The following is a 17,487-nucleotide window of genomic DNA, read 5'->3' as shown; positions in this document are numbered from 1 at the left end:
CCCACTAGAAGAAAGGCTGTTATGGATTAGATATTATATAATGACCCAGATTTGATCAGGGAACTGAGGTAAAAGAACACGTAGAAAGCTCATAATGTGATAGAACTCACCCTGCTGCTTGAGAAGGAGCGGCTGAAATTGGATGTATCATTATTACAGTGTAGTAAGGGGAATTACAGAGGCAGGAGGGAGGAGCGGATGAAGGTCGATTGGAAGGGGATACTAACAGGGACAATGGCAGAGCAGCAGTGGCTGGTGTTTCTGGGGAAAACCAGAAGGCGCAGGAAAGATACATCCCAAAGATGAAGCAGTATTCTAAAGGGAGGATGAGACAACTGGAAAGTGTTGCTAGAGAGATAACAATGGGGGACAAAGAACGGCAGATGAACTGGATAAGTATTTTAAATCACTGTGGAAGATATTAACAGTACACCAGAAATTTGAGACTGTCGAGGGGCAGAACTAAGTGTTGCTGCTATTACTGAGGAAAAGGTAGCTGAAGAGATTGGAAAGGCATCAGCACTGTTCTTTCAAGAATCATTAGATTCTGGGATGGTTCCGAAGGACTAGAAAAGAGCAAATGACACTCCACTCTTTAAGAATGGAGGGAGGTAGAAGAAAGGACACTGTAGGCTAGTTATAAACATGAGAAACTCTGCAGATGCTGAAATCCAAAGCGACACACACAAAATGCTGGAGGAACTCGGCAAGTCAGACGACATGTACGGAAATGACTAAACAGCCGATGTTTCAAGCCAAGACCCCTCCTCAGGACCTGAAAGGAAGAGGAAAGTCACCAGAAAGCTAGTTAGCCTGACATCAGTGGTTGGGAAGATGTTGGAGTCTGTTATCAAGGATGAGGTTTTAGAGTACTTGGAAACACATACAGTAATAATATAGTCCAAAGTCAGCATGGTTTTCTAAAGGGGAAGTCTTGCCTGACAAATCTGTTGGAATTTTTCGAGAAAATAATAAGCAGCATAGATGAAGCAGAGTTAGTGGATGCTGATTATTTGGATTTTCAGAAGGTCTTTAACAAGCTACCACACATGAGGCTGCTTAGCAAGTTAAGAGCCCATGGTATTACAAGAAAGGTACTAGCATGGATAGAACACCGGCTGATTGACAGAAGGCAAAGAGTGGGGATAAAGCCTTTTCTGGCTGGCTGCTGGTGACTAGTGGTGTGCTGCAGGGGTCTGTGTTGGGACCTCTTCTTTTCATGTTATATGTCAATGATTTGGATGACAGAATTGATGACTTAGTGATCGTGTTTTCAGATGATAAAAAAAGGAAGGTGGAGGGGCAGGTCGTGTTGAAGAAGTTTGGTGTTTGTAAAAGGAATTAGCAAATTGTGGGAATAGGCAAAGAGGTGCCAGATGAGATATATTGCAGGTAAGTGTATGGGCATGCACTTTGACAGAATGAATAAAGACATGGACTGTTTTCTAAATGGGGAGAAGTCACAAATCAGAGGTGCAAAGGGAGTTGGGAGTCCACATGCAAGATTCCTTAAACATTAACTTGCAGTTTATGTTGGCAGTAAGGAACACAAATACAATTTTAGCCTTCATTTCAAGAGGATTAGGATACAAAACCATTACTCATGTTACGAAGAGAAGAAAAATATGTCAATAGATTTAATTTTAAGGCTCATATTTATCAAAGTGAATGAGGAAACAAAGATAGAGGAATCTATCGCAACACACACAAAATACTGGAGGAACTCAGCAAGTCAGGGAACATATTGGAAATGGATGAACTGGTGACATTCCAGGTCGAAAACCTTCTTCAGGACTAGAAAGGAAAGGGGAAGATGCCAGAATAAAAGGCAGGGGGAAGGGAAAGTGTACAGGCTAGAATGTGATAGGTGAAGCCAGGTGAGTGGGAGAGAGGAATGAAGAAGATGGGAGGTGATAGGTAGAAAAGATAACCTCATTCATTTTGATAAATAGGTTGGAGAAGAAAAAACCTGATAGGAGAGTAGGGTGGACCATGGGAGAAAGAGACAGAGGGCAGTCAACAGTGGGAGGCGACAGGCAAGTGAAGAGAAGAGGTAAGAAGTAGTCCAGAGTGAGGAAAGGTAGAAGAGGGAAGGGAGGGATAAATTACTGAAATTTGGAGAATCAATTTTCATGTCATCACATTGGAGGCTACTAGACAGAATATAAGGTGTTACCCCTCCAACCTGCAAGTGGCCTCATCATGGCACAAGAGGAGATGTATTTGGTGGAGGGTCCCACTGAAGATGGCGGAAGTTGCAGAGATTGAGGATTGGATGCGGAGGCTCGTGGAATGGTTGATAAGGACAAGAGGACCTCCATCCCTGTTAAGACAGCAGGAAGATGGGGTGAGTGTGGAAGTGCAGGGATTGGAGGAGATGCAAGTAAGGGCAGCAGTGGAGGAAGGAAGACCCCATTATTTGAAGGAGGAGGAAATTTCTGATGTTCTAGAAAGGAAAGACTTATTCTGGGGACAAATGTGACAGAGGCAAAGGAACTGAGAAAAGGGATCGAAATTTTTACAGGAGACAGGCTGGGAAGAGGTATAGTCTAGATAGCTGTGGTAATCAATAAGCTTATGAAAGATATTGGCAAACATTTTGACCCCATGGGTGGAGGAGACAGAGAGATCAAGAAAAGAAAGAGAAGTGTCAAAAATGGACCAAGTGAATTTAGAGGCAGGGTGGAATTTGGAGGCAAAGTTGATGAATTTGATGAGCTTAGCATGGATGCCTGAAGCTTCCCTTATCACCTTCTAGCTTGCATACCTTCCCCTCTCATCGCCTTCCTACACTGTCATTTCCCTCCTTCTTTTCCAATCCTGATGAAGGGTCTCAGCCCAAAACGTCAACTGTTTATTAGTTTCCATAGATGTTACTGAACCTGCTAGGTTCCTTCAGCATTTTGTGTGTCTTACTCCAGATTTCCAGCATTTGCAGGAAATCTTGTGTTTGTGGTGGAGTCTATTGCTGGTTATTGGTGTTAAAGGTGCTACACAACAGCATACTTACATTGCCCCATTCTCAATTTTGGTTTAATTACAGTGATATTGAAGGCATTCCACCACTACCCCCCCCCCCCAAAAAAAAAAAGACAAAAAGCCCAATTTCATTTTTAAAAAGTTTGGATACTCATTTTTTGAGGGTTAATACTCAGGACTCATTCTTTATAATATAGGGATGCCTTCTAGAAGAATGTAGAATATGTAATGGCTAGACTATAAAATAGATCATTTTCCTTCTTATGGTTCCAAAAAACCATGAAAATCATGTGATTGGTAAATGTATGCTTCCCCCAGTTCTGGGGATCAAAGAGATGGTAAGCCTTCAATGGCCAACACCGATTTCCCTTGAGCAGGACGTGGTGAGCTGTCTTCTAAAGTGTTGTATTCCACTAATCCCCAGAAAAGAGTAGTAATTTGACCTAGTAACAATAAGGGAATAGGATGTATTTCATACCAGGATTATGTGTGTCTTGGATGGGAACTAAAAGGCAGTAGTGCTTCCCTGTGCCTGCTGCTGGTATAGGTCTAGATATTAAAAGCCGCAGATTTGGAAGATATTTTTGAAGAACTCTCCCCTCTTGTGAGTGGTACTCACTGCAGCTACTGTTCACTGATCATCCATGGTGTTGTAAGGCTCCAAACTAGTTAGCTGGTCCTTAGTAGTGCTGAAATTCTTGAATGGTAGAGCTGAGCTGTTTCAGGCAAGTAGACAGTAGTCATCATATTCTTGTAAGCTTTGTGGATGATAGAAAAGTTCTGGGGGGGTTAAGAGATAACTTACTCACTATACTTTACCAGCTCTATATAGGTAGTTTAGTTAAGGCTTTAGCCAAAGATGAATGCCAAGTTGATGGTGAGAGAACATGGAGGGAAGGGATTTGAACAGTGATAAAGTCACTAGCGCTAAAATTTGTTTTACTTCCAACTAGAATTACAGGAGAGTCCAGGAAACATTGGGGTATCAGTCAACCTAATCACCTGTCCTCAAGGCTGGCCTGCATATGTTGTGTATATGTCTGACACAGTGAAGCAGCTGATTGAAGAAGACAAGCTAAAGCAAGCACAATCAGAATTTATTTCGGAATGCAAATGGCGGCATTCCAGCAGACAACATTCAGATGACAGTTATGTCCTCAAATGGACCAATGCATCACAAGGTACCAAGACTGCAAATGGACCTACAGAACCCGTGAAGCTAATTGCAGATGAAGACAATAACTCAATCCCCTTTGGGGGAGGGAAGCACGTCCTAGAAAACAATAACAAGCGTCATAAAGTCATTTTCTGCAGGAAATGCAGTACATACCAATGGCCAAGTGATGTTTAGATAGACTTTTCTGCAAACATCTCAAGCTTTGGTTAACAACTTTGATTTATCATTAATCATCCTTTCTTATGATTTACTTGGCTCTAGTGAAGATGCTATGCATCATGGTTAACAATAGGTAACATGCAGCACCTTAACCCAGAACAAGAAAGTGTATATTTTCTGTTTTATTTATTTTTTTGGAAGCTAGAATATACAAAGCAAGCAGACATGATTTCTCTTACCTTCCTCCACAGCATTATGATGTCACTGTGATGTATCACTTTGCTGGTCATTTAATTCATTAAAAATTGATGAATGAAGTGTATATGACAGATGGATGCAGCAGTAAGAAGTCAGCTTGGAAGCTAGAGAATGTCATTTAGACCCCAGTTCAATGAAATCTTAGCTGCTGTGTGAACAGACTTTGCATAGCTACATTGGTCTCATATTGCTTGTTATCTTTAATTAACAAAACTCTGTCACATATTTATAAGAAAAAATTACATTTCTTAGCCAAATGGAAGGATTATCTATGTTTCCCTGTCATTTCCCTTTAATTTCTTAAAAACTCTAAACAAGTTACCCTTGGAACGTTTAAATTCGAAGAAATGCCACTTTGAATTATGTCATTTGTTTTTGCAACTAAATCCTTGCAGTCCAGATATTTTTTATGTAACTCTGTGCTGAACAACAAACGAGGCCAATGCATCCTTCCGAAATTGCGATGCCCAAAGCAACTCATATTTCTCTAGATATAACTTTAAAAAGGGTTCTGTATATCTATAACTTCAGTTTGACTGATTTGTATCCCAGGCTTCCAGTGAGTCCATGTGTTCATTTGATACTTTTTATATCAGTTCACAATATTTTCATAACCTATGCAGAATAATCCCATCGTGTCTTCAGAGGTCAATAGTTATTAGTGTTCGTTACTTAAAAACAATTTAACCTCACATCTTTTTGGTCCAAGATGAATGTGTTTAAAGTAAATTTTCTGTAAGAGTGGCCACTGGCTTTAATGAGAACAAATTATGTTTATTTGGCACTGGTCAATCACAAACTTGCACCTTACTTTGACAAGGAGGAAAAGCATTAAACATATGTTGTGTTGTAAGGGTATGTTTATCTAGGCTTATTATGAGGGGTAATTGATAAATATGTGGCCTAAGATAGAAGGAGTCAATTTTAGAAAACCTAGCACATTTATGTTTCAACATAGTCCCCTCCTACATTTATACACTTAGTCCAGCCGTCATGGAGCATACGGATCTTGGACTTCCAGAAAGTGTCCACGGCAGGGGTGATTGATAAGTTTGTGGCCTAAGGTAGAAGAAGATGAGTTATACTGCTCTCGTTACATGCACATGCAGGTCAACTCTTTGAGTGATTATACAGATAGTTTAAAGTTAATAACTCATTAGTTAATAACTTATCAGGGTGATTGATAGGTTCATGGCCTAAGGTAGAAGATGAGTTATTAACTTCAAACTTTCTGCATAATCACTCAGTTAGCCTGCATGTTCATGTAACTAAAGCTGTATAACTCACCTCCTTCCACCTTAGGCCACAAACTTATCAATCACCCATCTGAGGACACTTTCTGGATGTCCAAGATCCATATGCTCCACAACCACTGGACTAAGTGTGTAAGTGTAGGAGGGGACTATGTTGAAAAATAAATGTGCTAGCTTTTCTAAAATTGTCTCCTTTTACCTTAGACCACAAACTTATCAATCACCCCTCGTAGTACACTGATGCATTTTTCAACCTTCTTCAGCAATCATGGAACAAGGGAAGAAATGGAAATTTACAAAAATTGCAGTGAAGATCCTGTTGGAGAAAGCTCCAAAGCCAGAGCAGTGTTCTAAGATGGCGGTGGGAATAACATGTTGCCCTCCCATTATTCCTGTTGTATTTGGTGCTGCTCTAACTATATCCCCTTTGCTCACCAGTCAACTGAGCAAAATAAGGTCCCAGGCATGATATCTGTCCAATGAATTGGACAACATATTTTCTTGAAAATATTGCTTCCTCAGAAACTTGTTTTTGTTTATGAGAGACCACTTGAAGCTGAGCACAAATATAATTTCAGCCTACTTGTATCATGTAGGAATTTGGAGAAACAAGAAATTAACTTCTATTGAATATATTGTGTTTAATTGCATAACAGTGCCGACACCTTGCAACTAAGCTAAAACTGTTTTGTTGATGATTTTCATTTGTACTCAGTGTCTGAGGCATCTTGCTTAAGTGCCCAATAATCATCATCCAGCATTGATGGATTCCAGTCTCCATTCTGGTCTCCATGACCGCAGTGTCCTGGTGAAATGTTTCTCCATGCTCGTCACCGACAGCGCCAAGCTTGCCAGAGAAGAAATCCAAATGGGAATGCGGGAAGTGAATCTTTAGTGACATGTCGCACTTTATGGTTTTGCATGCTTGAAGCGTGTTGTCAACCAACCGCCTGTAGTTAAGTGCTCTGTAGTTGCCAAGAAGATGTTCAACAATATCCTTGAATGCCTTCCATGTGATCTTCTCAGGTCCCTCTAGAAGTTCTTTGAGTTACCCGTCGTTGATGACCTGTTTGATTTGTGGAATAACAAAAATGCCTTTGTTAAATTTGGCATCAGTTATTCTGACTTGAACTATGATATCAAAAAAATGTGTGATAGGGAAATTTTGAGGTAATTTTCATGATCAGCAGCCCAAAATCATTAAGATACACCTGAAAGTATACAGAAAGCAAAATCTTTGTTATCCAGTGTTTACACTCACTTGATGTCTCTGTTATATTTCCAATAATGTAAAATGGCATCGTGTGGAGAAAGACTCTTGATGCTTGTTTGCCTGAGCAACTGGCAACTTTTACACAATGATGCATGGACACTAAACACCTGTGCATTCTTTCAAGAAAACAGCAGGTTTTTAAAAAAATGAAAATCAGATCTTTAATGATCCCAAGATTCCAAGAAGATATGTGATATTAATTGTAGGTTAAATTATGTGTCTCAGTACAAGATACAACCTGGGCTACCTTGGAAGATCTTCATCTTCTGAATGCACTGCCAAAATTGAACCTTTTAGAGCTCCAGGACCAACAGCAAACATTTAGGAAAAGGTGGAGAAGGTACCATAGGCAGTCGTTTCGACAGGGTTATAGCCACTGAGTCTTACAGCATGGAAACAAACCCTCCGGCAAAAGTGTTCCATGCAGATCAAGGTGACTATGCAAGCTTTTGGAGTTCAATGAAACCAAGTTTCAAAAGCAGTTACATACCTATTTCATACTAGACATTATAGTCACTGCACATAGAAACATAATTACTGTCCACTGATTAAGAATAGCCTCATTCAACACTGAAAATGGGCAGTGTTGTGTATTTAATATTTCAGTAATATTTGAGTAATATTGTAAATATATTGTTTGATTAAGCATTCTTTGTTGCTTACATAATTCATTACTAGTTATTTGTAAAAGTATGTGAATGGCATACATCATTATGCCACTACATAAGTGCACACCTCACTAAAGTAGACATATTATTCCCGGCTCTGTGTTTTTCTTTCAATTAGTTTTATGTTTTGAAGTTACAAACCATAACAGGCAGCACCTCGATGTAAATGTCCATTGCATTCAAAGTGTGATCTCCCTTAGGTGAGTGATAAGCAATTTGAAAGTCTCAAAGTGTAATCTCCCTTAGGTGAGTGATAAGTCTCTTCTCACTGAGAAGTTAATTTATGAAGGGTCTATTAGATTAAGGCTACGTCCACACTACACCGGATAAATCCGTAAGCAAAGCTTTTTCTCTTCATTTTTACCCTTCGTCCACACTAAAACGGCGTTTTTGTCCCCCGAAACCAGAGTTTTTCAGAAACGCTCTCCAAAGTGTGTATTTTTGAAAACACCGGATTGGCCAGATCAGTGTGGACGGGGTAACCAGAGACTTCTGAAAATGCTGTCAGACAGCAGCACGCTATTTCATTGTTTTCTTGAACGCAACCTAACAATTTCAAAACAGACGGCAATGAAACTGACACCAGAAGAGTTAGAGATGTACTCACTAAATACTTTGACCCATAACTTCTTGAATAAATAAGTATACTCACTTTGCCCTGTTTTCTGTCCTTGCTCATATGAAGGTGGTTTACCTATTTATGCAAGTACTTCTCTGACAATAGATGTGTAACAGCCTAATGTAACATTGTATGGAAATACAAGATAACACTGATGCAGACATGTTATATACATTTAACAAGGTGCTTTACTAATGCAACAGAGTTAGTCAGTTTTTCAATGTTCGTCGTCAACCGGGTCAATCTGTCTGTGAACTCTCTGTCGGTTGCCTCCGTACGCTCCAGTACTTGTTTTTTTTTTAACTTTTAAGTTCACCTGCGCGAAAGCCAACAGCTGTCCGTCGTTTTAAGTTTTACTAGTCTGTAACTACACAAACGTGCACTTTTACGGCAAGATTTGACACCAAAAATGTCGTCTGCTTTCAGTAGATGTGTCCTGCGCATGCGCAGGAGGAGGAGATTTGCCGAAATCTCCATTTCAATGTGGATAGAGATATTTTTAAAAACACATAGTGTGGACACCTATCGTTTTTACACGAAACTGGCGTTTTCAAAATTATCCAGTCTAGTGTGGACGTAGCCTAAGTACCTGCCTTGCTTCAGCTAAGTAATTTCCCTGCCTTAGCTGAACTGTGACTTTATCGAATGCAACAGCAACACAGCAAAAATATTGTTTTGGTGTTCAACTTGATGTTTTGCTCACTGGACTTTACCTCACCAAATGCATTGTAAAAACTGGAGTAAGTTTTGCTCCTTCAGGTTGCCGTAGCAACATGTTGAACCTAGGGAAGGCAGAGCTACTCCCTACAAATAGATAATCACTTTAAATTAACACATACTTTGTGACCTCAAGCTGCTGCATGCCACAGCTTGAAAATATGCAAAATACCTTTTGAAACAAGAATCTGGGACTGAATGCATTGCCAAGGATACAATAGCATAAAGGTGTTTTGAAACACTTTCAGATTTCTTACCATGGACTTACATGTCATGAAATGTGCGGCCTTGTAGCAGCTGTACAGTATGAAGTAAATAATTGGTGAAAAGGAAGTAACAAAGCTATGGTTTCATGGACCATTCGGAAATCAGATGGCAGCAGAGAAGAAGCTGTTCCTAAATCATTAAGTGTAGGGCTTCTCTTGTACTGTGCTTCCTTTCCAATGGTAGTAATGAGAAGAGGGCAGGTCTCAAATGGAGAAGGTATTAGTGATAAATGCTACTTTCTGGAGGCTCTGCTTCTTGAAGATGTCGTCAATGGTGGCGAGAGTTGTGCCCATGGTAGAGCTGTCAGAGTCTACAACCCTCTGCGGCCCTGTGTAATTCTGTGCACTGGAGCCTGTATACTCAGCTGCAAAGCAACTGGTCAGAATGTTCTCCACCATATCACTATAGACATTTTCCATCTATTATTCTTTTGCTAACCATTACACTTTTGCTTTTTTTTTCAGCTCTCAAGAGCTACATGATCATTAAATGAAATAATTCTACATTCAACACTGAAATTGGCATGAACTCTCAACAAATAGAATCCTACTTGTTACATGTGGGAAAATAAATGACTTGAGGAGAAACTGAAGGTTAGGCCACATGAGAAATATTTTGTTCCTATGATGCCTGCTTTTCAGACAGATTTAAGTTATGCTGTGCAGATGCTGTGCTTAAGCAATCAGGTTGCTCTTCCCCCAACTGCACCAAGGTTGGGCTAACACCTTGAAGTGGATGACACACTAATGCAGTACTGAAAACTGCACCATCACTTTTGGCCAATCTCTCTGATCACTCAATTAACAAGAACATGCCAGGGAGACAAAGCAATACTCTCTTTTTGGCTGCATTTCCTTAAATGGTACCAATGATAATGCATGTAGGTATAACAATGCAGTGAGTGACCTTCTCAGTACCTGGGTTAACAGAAAGGTAGATTCAAAGCACTTCTGTGAACTGAAAGTATTAGTGTGGTTACACATTTGGACAAAGTAGACCTTTACCCTATGATAATAAAGGTCAGCTGTTGCTTGAAGACTGCCTGTACTTCCATTAGATATGTTGGAAAGCTTATCGAAAAGGAAGGTATGAAGATAATGTTGAAACACATTGGATTAAAGTGTAATGCAACAGCACTACATTCAGTTCTGTGCAGGTCCACCCATCTACGGCCAGCCCCTTCCAGCTGTTGACTGGGAAATGTGGAAAATACTTCTACTGTGTGCTTGTGTGACACCTGTGTAGCACCGGTCTTACCGCGTGTGACTAGTCACTGCACTCTTTGAGAAAATCAAATTACACTAGGTGCTAGTAGACCCTCAGAAGAATCCAGGTATCGGAAGGAGGCAGTGAATAGAAACCACACACTTCTGGAGGTAAGGATTTGTTTATAAGAAAAAAAAACAATACGTAAAAAATATTTACATGAGCAATAACAACTCAAAATTCCAACGTTCTGTTTCGGTTCCAAATCTTAGATATCAACAAAACCCAAATTCTTGTTTAGTTAGAATCAGTGATATTCGTTAGAATAAGCTTTGTTACTCCAATTTTTCCAACTAATTAGATCCAGTGTTGTTCCCTATTTAAAAATTTACAGACTAAACTTTCCTTTTTACTTATCCCTGGTTAGTTAGAAAACCAAATATAATTCCTATTCTCAAGTATTATAGTTAACTTCAGTTTCAATTCCAGGCAGTATATCTACAAGTTTAAATTTAAATTCAAAAATTATATATGCACAGTTTAACACCTTTCATGACAATTCTCCAACCTCACAACTTTTAAACAAAGTAAATCTCATTCCATAAGTTATCACAGTCTTTGCAAAAATAATCAGTTCTTGCAGAAAATCAAATTCGGATTCTTTGAATGAAAACAAACTTATACATCCAACCATATTAAATCCTCTGTGTCATTACCCATTTCATTCCTGCGCTGATTCTTCATCTTGGGTGGATTGCCATCTTATTTCTTAGTTCGTTGCAATGAAATAGTTTGTCATCCACAGAAAGTCATTTCACAGACCTGTACAAAACTTGACCATTGCCTTGGTATGATCTTACAGACTAATTCCTGACTTCACGGTAGGGATTTTGGACTCTGCCGATATTGTCTCGTTAAAGCTGCTGCATGTTATAGCTGGAGCTTCAATAAATCTTATATTGCTATTGTCACTCCTCCAGGGGTTTCACCCTGAGGGTTTCAAGTTAGTAGGGTAAAGATGCTCATTACTAATTCCAATCTTAACAGTTCATGTCTTCAGCTTCTAATCATTGCTGCGTTCCTCTCCTTGTCCGTCCTGTGTCCAGCCCACCCCACCTTCACAGAGTGTTTTTTTTACAAATTCTCCTTTTTAAAAAAAAAATTGGTAAACCTTGTTTTCGTCCCTTTGCAGGTAGAACTTTCTAACATTACAATTTTAGGTTTAATTAACCCGGGTTACACATGCCATGCATGGAATAATAAAGAAAATAGGGTATTGGATTAACCTCAAGGATTGAACCACTGGTTTAGATAGTCTAAAATCCAGGCAATTTGCAAAGCTTACGTGACCCAGGAAATTGTAGCTGGTCGGATAACCATTTTCACTTGGCACCATTAGGTGCCTGCAGTCCTAGTGTAGTTGTGGATCGAAAGTGCAAGATATTCAAGTATATCCAGGTCCAGCCTGGAAGGAGTCAGATACTTGAAAGTTCACTGCCATAGTTACTGTAGTCATGGCTAGAGAGTTCATTGTTCAAAGAGTTAAAGTACATTTATTATCAAAGAATGTATAAATTATACAACTTTGAGATTTGTCTACTTACAGGCAGCCACAAAATAAGAAACCCAATTAAAAAAGTAAAGACTAACCTCCAATGTGCAGAGAAAGAGAAAAAAAAAAACACAGATCATGCAAACAATAGAAGCAAGCAAAAACAACAGTATTCAGAACCAAATTGACTCCTTAGATCCAAATCCCCGGAGCAGTCCGGAGTAGGCCCAAAGCCTCGGTATTCAGTTCAGCATACTAGTCGGAAAAATCGTCACAAAGTTAGCATCCCGGGCAGTCTCACGTGCTCAGTGACACGGAGAGAGGAGCCCCCAATCTAGCTGAGCTGGTGCTTAAATTGTTCAAATAGTGGATTGTACCTCACATTAGGACCCAGATTGCTGCAGTGAACCGCTCTAGGCTGAAAAGATGCCACCCAGCGATTCACTTCGGGCCTAGATTTCTCTGCCAAAGCAGCCGTTCTCAACCTCTCCAAATCAGCTTAGAGCTTAGAGCAATCTACTCTCACACCCAGGTTAGTTGGACGGGCACTAGAACTTCCCTGCCTCAGCTTCTCCTCTCTGAGTCGCTCACTCCAGCCAGCATGGCTCCAGTTCCAGTGTGTCAATTTTGCAGTGCACCAGCATGTCACATCTCTCCAATTTGCTTTGCCTTCACTCACCTCCTCATTGTTTGCGGTGACAGTTTATCACAATGTACTTCAAAAAACTGTTATCAGTAATATTTTTTTAATTGAACGTCCTTGCTTTCGAATCATCAGTAAGTTGTCACATGACTTCAATACCACGATTTTAAATGTCAGTGAAACAGAAGCAGCTTTTCCTTCTCTGCCATCTCTTCCTTCATGTTATGGTGCATGTCAAGGTGATTACCTCCAAAACAACCATGTCTGACGAAACTGACTTGTACCTGATCCTTGAAGTTACTTCTGTAATTGCTGCACCAATTTGGAACAACACGGAAACCATTTATGTCAATGTAGCTACCACCAGGGCACTTCTCGCACTCAAAAGCAGACACAGACAATCCCAGTTCCTCATTTCAAAAGCACCTTACTTTTATATCCTATATCTGTTAATCAATGGAAAAATAAAATGCGTTCTTTTATGGCTTTAGTAATTATAAATTGCAACCATAGTTGGATTTTTAAGGATATTCATCAAAATCTTTCAATTGTTTTTCCATAACTATACTGAACTGAGTTTCCATGTTATTCAGTCTCAAGGATATGTTAATATTATGACTGGCTTTAATGATATCCTTCCAAGAACTCAGTACTCCACAAGTGGATCAACAACTGTAGTCCTTTAGTAGATTAAAATAATATGCAGCATTAGAGCTGGCATTCTCCACAATTGAAGAGTCTGTCAATTAATTTTCTTCTTCAAATTGAAAGTAGAAAATAATGATTTTAGACAATATCAGAGAATAATTAATATCATGGATTTAAAGTGACATGGATTTCAAACAGATCTTTTAAGATCCAAGACAATGGCCTTAAGATTGCAGAAATTTCTTTTAAAGATTAAATAAAGACTAATTACTTTTAATCCTGAAAGACAGTGTCATGGAAATTTGATTGAAATTTTGAAAGAAAGTGCCCTAGAGCAAATTAATTCAGGGCTTGAAAAAGTAAGCCATTTTAGATTTCTATCCAACAAGACAGATTCCCATCAAGCATACAGATATAATAATTTCACTTCATATTCTGTTCCATTTGGAAGTTTTTTTTTATATCTTCATGATTCAAATACATTTATTATCAACGAATATATAAATTATACAACCTTGAGATTTGCTAGCGACAAAGCAAGAAACCCAAAAGAACCTAATTAAAGAAAAAAATTAAAAATAAAAGACCAACACTTGATGCACAAGTAAAAGAAAATAAAATACAAATCATGCAAACAATTGAAGCAAACAAGATCTGGTTTATGGCAATTGCCAGTAAGGAAAATTCTTCCCCTATCTATTCTATCAAAATCCCTCAGAAAACATTTCCTTTAATACAAGAACTAGCTTCACCAGTCTTTCTACATAGTTCCCTCCTTCTTGAATTTGTGATAGTCTCTTCTCCACACTTTCTCTAACAATCTTAATACCCTTCATAGCAACTCTTGGCCAAAACAAGGCAAACTACTCCCAACTAATCTTAAAGTTATGCACATGACTCAAATGAGTGTTACTTTTAATCATGTGATGTGTATCAACCGGGCATTCTCTTTTGTCCTGTTTTAAATTGCTCAGATTCAGGAAGAGGAGAGTCGTTTTAAAGAATAAGAATGTGGTATGTAGTAGACAACTGCAGAAATGACTAAATGTTGAGACTCTAAAATTGACTATTTTGGGATAACACAACAATGTCTAATCCAGGGGTGGCCAACCATTTACATTCCATGCATCAATTTTTTCACGCACGAGTTCTGATGCGATATTTTCCATGCACGAGTTCTATATTAACATATTTTTACAAGAATTGTGGGGGTACAAGAGTTGTGTGGCGCATCTGAACTCGTGCGTGAAAAAATTGACGCATGGAATGTAAAAGGTTGGCCACTCCTGGTCTAATCAATAATCTCCCGGAAGTTGCAAACAGTTCCCTCAAATTGTCTTCCATGACTACATAAAAGAATCCTGCTTTATTTGACATTGTTAGTAGCCACAGCTCAGTCAAAACATGAAAACTGATATGATCTGGGATATTGTACAAAGTGTTATTTTTTCCTGAATATAGCTTACATGTGCAAAATATCATACACTCAATATCTTTACTTTTGCCTGCCTAGTTTGTATCATCAGTTCATTTATAGTTACAAAAGGTTACTATGAAATTGTGAGTGATGTTCATCTTTACTAAACTCTAATGGCTGCATAATTCAACGTTCTTCATTTTTGCCAATATTCAACTTTGAGTTGTCTTATTTGATGTCACTGCCTTTGCAAAATCAACCAGTGAAGAGTTAAATAATCTTTCATTGTATAAGTGGGAGCTTGGTATGATGTCTATGTTTTAGGTGGGAGGGTAGTAGGTGGTAAAAATAGATGTATAAACACTTTGCAGATATGCATGCATTAAAAATATCGTATGGGCAGTATACATAAACACAAGATTCATTGTTTTCTCACCACGTATAGACCATCGCATGATATTTGTTCAATGCTTTTATTATTCTGTTAGTCAGTTGGTAGTATGAATTCTAGATGAAACCAGTCTGTGTTCCCGGAGGCTCTTTAGTCTAGGCTGGAGAAAACTATTTTCTTTATAAAGGAAACGAAACAGGGAGACTGTTTACTTGAACACCTCTTGACATGGGCCAGGGAATATCCTGCCTAACATTTATCCCAATTAGTATAGCAGCATGTCCAAACATTTGACCTTTGGAAGGCAGTGCACAGTTAATAGGCCATGGCACAAACTGAACTGTTTTGTTAAGTGCACAGAGATTCCAGGATTTGGGTAAACCTTTGCCGAGTTGACATACTCAGTCAAAAGCGCAAGTAATGTCTTGCTGTTAAGATCTGTAAGGAAGTATATATCACACACATGTTATATTTCTCTGGGATGGCATAAGGTTTTAATTTATAACCGTGTTTCCCCTTTGGCTCTCTTGCATCATGTGGTGCATTAGGAAGGAAATAGTGCAAAGAACATGTGCTACCAGGCTCCACTGCAAGAGTCAGTAACTGCTATTACCTGTCCTTCAAGCACAACCACAAAATGAATTAATTGCAGAGTTTGGAATGCCATCTCCTCTTTCAGATTAGATTAGATTGAGAATCTGTGCATTGTGGGAAAGCCAGATGTAACCCTGTGTCAGACTGAGCCATGCTTTGTCAACCTGCTGAGATAATGGATGTCTTTACAAAGATGTTATCAGAAGTGTCCCGGTTATAATCTGGAATGCTTGTATTCCAGAAATATTGGCAGCTCTAGTTAAGCCATTCTGATATAGTTATCACTCTGGCATTAATACAACAAAAGAGATGGTTGTTGACTTCAGGAGGGCACAGAGCGACCACTCTCCACTGAACATCGACGGCTCCTTGGAAGAGATCTTTAAGAGCACCAAATTTCTTTTTGTTCACCAGGTCCCTCAACACCAGCTCCATAGCAAAGAAAGCCCATCAGCGTCTCTACTTTCTGTGAAGGCTGAGGAAAGTCCATCTCCCACCCCCCCATCCTCATCACATTCTACAGGGATTGTATTGAGAACATCCTGAGCAGCTGCATCACTGCCTGGTTCGAAAATTGCACCATCTCGGATCGCAAGACCCTGCAGCGGATAGTGAGGTCAACTGAGAAGATCATTGTGGTCTCTCTTCCCGCCATTACAGACATTTACACCACATGCTGCATCCGCAAAGCAAACAGCATTATGAAGGACCCCACGCACCCCTCATAAAAACTCTTCTCCCTCCTGCCATCTGGGAAAAGGCACCAAAGCATTCAGGCTCTTACGACCAGACTTTGTAAGAGTTTCTTCCCCCAAGCCATCAGACTCCTCAATACCCAGAGTCTGGACTGAAACCAACTTACTGCCCTCTACTGTGCCTATTGTCGTGTTTATTATTTATTGTAATGCCTGCACTGTTTTGTGCACTTTTTTGCAGTCCTGGGTAGGTCTGTAGTCTAGTGTAGTTTTTTGTGTTGTTTTTATGTAGTTCAGTGTAGTTTTTGTATTGTTTCATGTAGCACCACGGTCCAGAAAAATGTTGTCTCGTTTTTACTGTGTACTGTACCAGCAGTTATGGTCGAAATGACAATAAAAAGTGACTTGACTTGACCTGACTTCAAGTAGAAAGATCATTAAGAAATTCACTCCATAAAGTGTAGAAGTCCAATTTCATCAAAAGGTACCCCGTAAGAATTTTCTGAATCATCAGTAAAGTGACAGAAAATGTCAGTAGAAGTGTCATGAGGAAGTTTCACCCCAAAAGTATGCCAATCAAGGTTTATATTGACTTCTAGCAAGACCGTACAGATTCAAACTCTTTGGCACCCTGGGTGTCATGCTGGTTTCTGGCTGGACTGGACCCAAATGGAGAGGAACAGGTAGACTCTGTCATGGTGAGCACTGGCAACAACTCAACTCAGGTGTGGAGGAAGGGCGGACTCCCATGTAGAGAAAGAAACAAGAGGTTATACATAGGAATACCAACAGAACATTGGAGGCAGGACTGACGGCCACCTCAGTACAAATCATTTTCCACAAAATAGCACCATGAACTGTGCTAAACAGGAGTCTGCTTGAAGTAATCATAGAATGGAGGAAACCCATGTCAGTCACAAAAAGCTAGATACAATTAATCAGAAAGCACAAGGGCTTAACGTCTTTCATTA

This window comes from Hemitrygon akajei, chromosome 22 (genome assembly GCF_048418815.1).
Source record: "Hemitrygon akajei chromosome 22, sHemAka1.3, whole genome shotgun sequence".
Lineage (NCBI taxonomy): Eukaryota > Metazoa > Chordata > Chondrichthyes > Myliobatiformes > Dasyatidae > Hemitrygon > Hemitrygon akajei.
Note: the sequence above shows the minus strand (reverse complement) of the source record.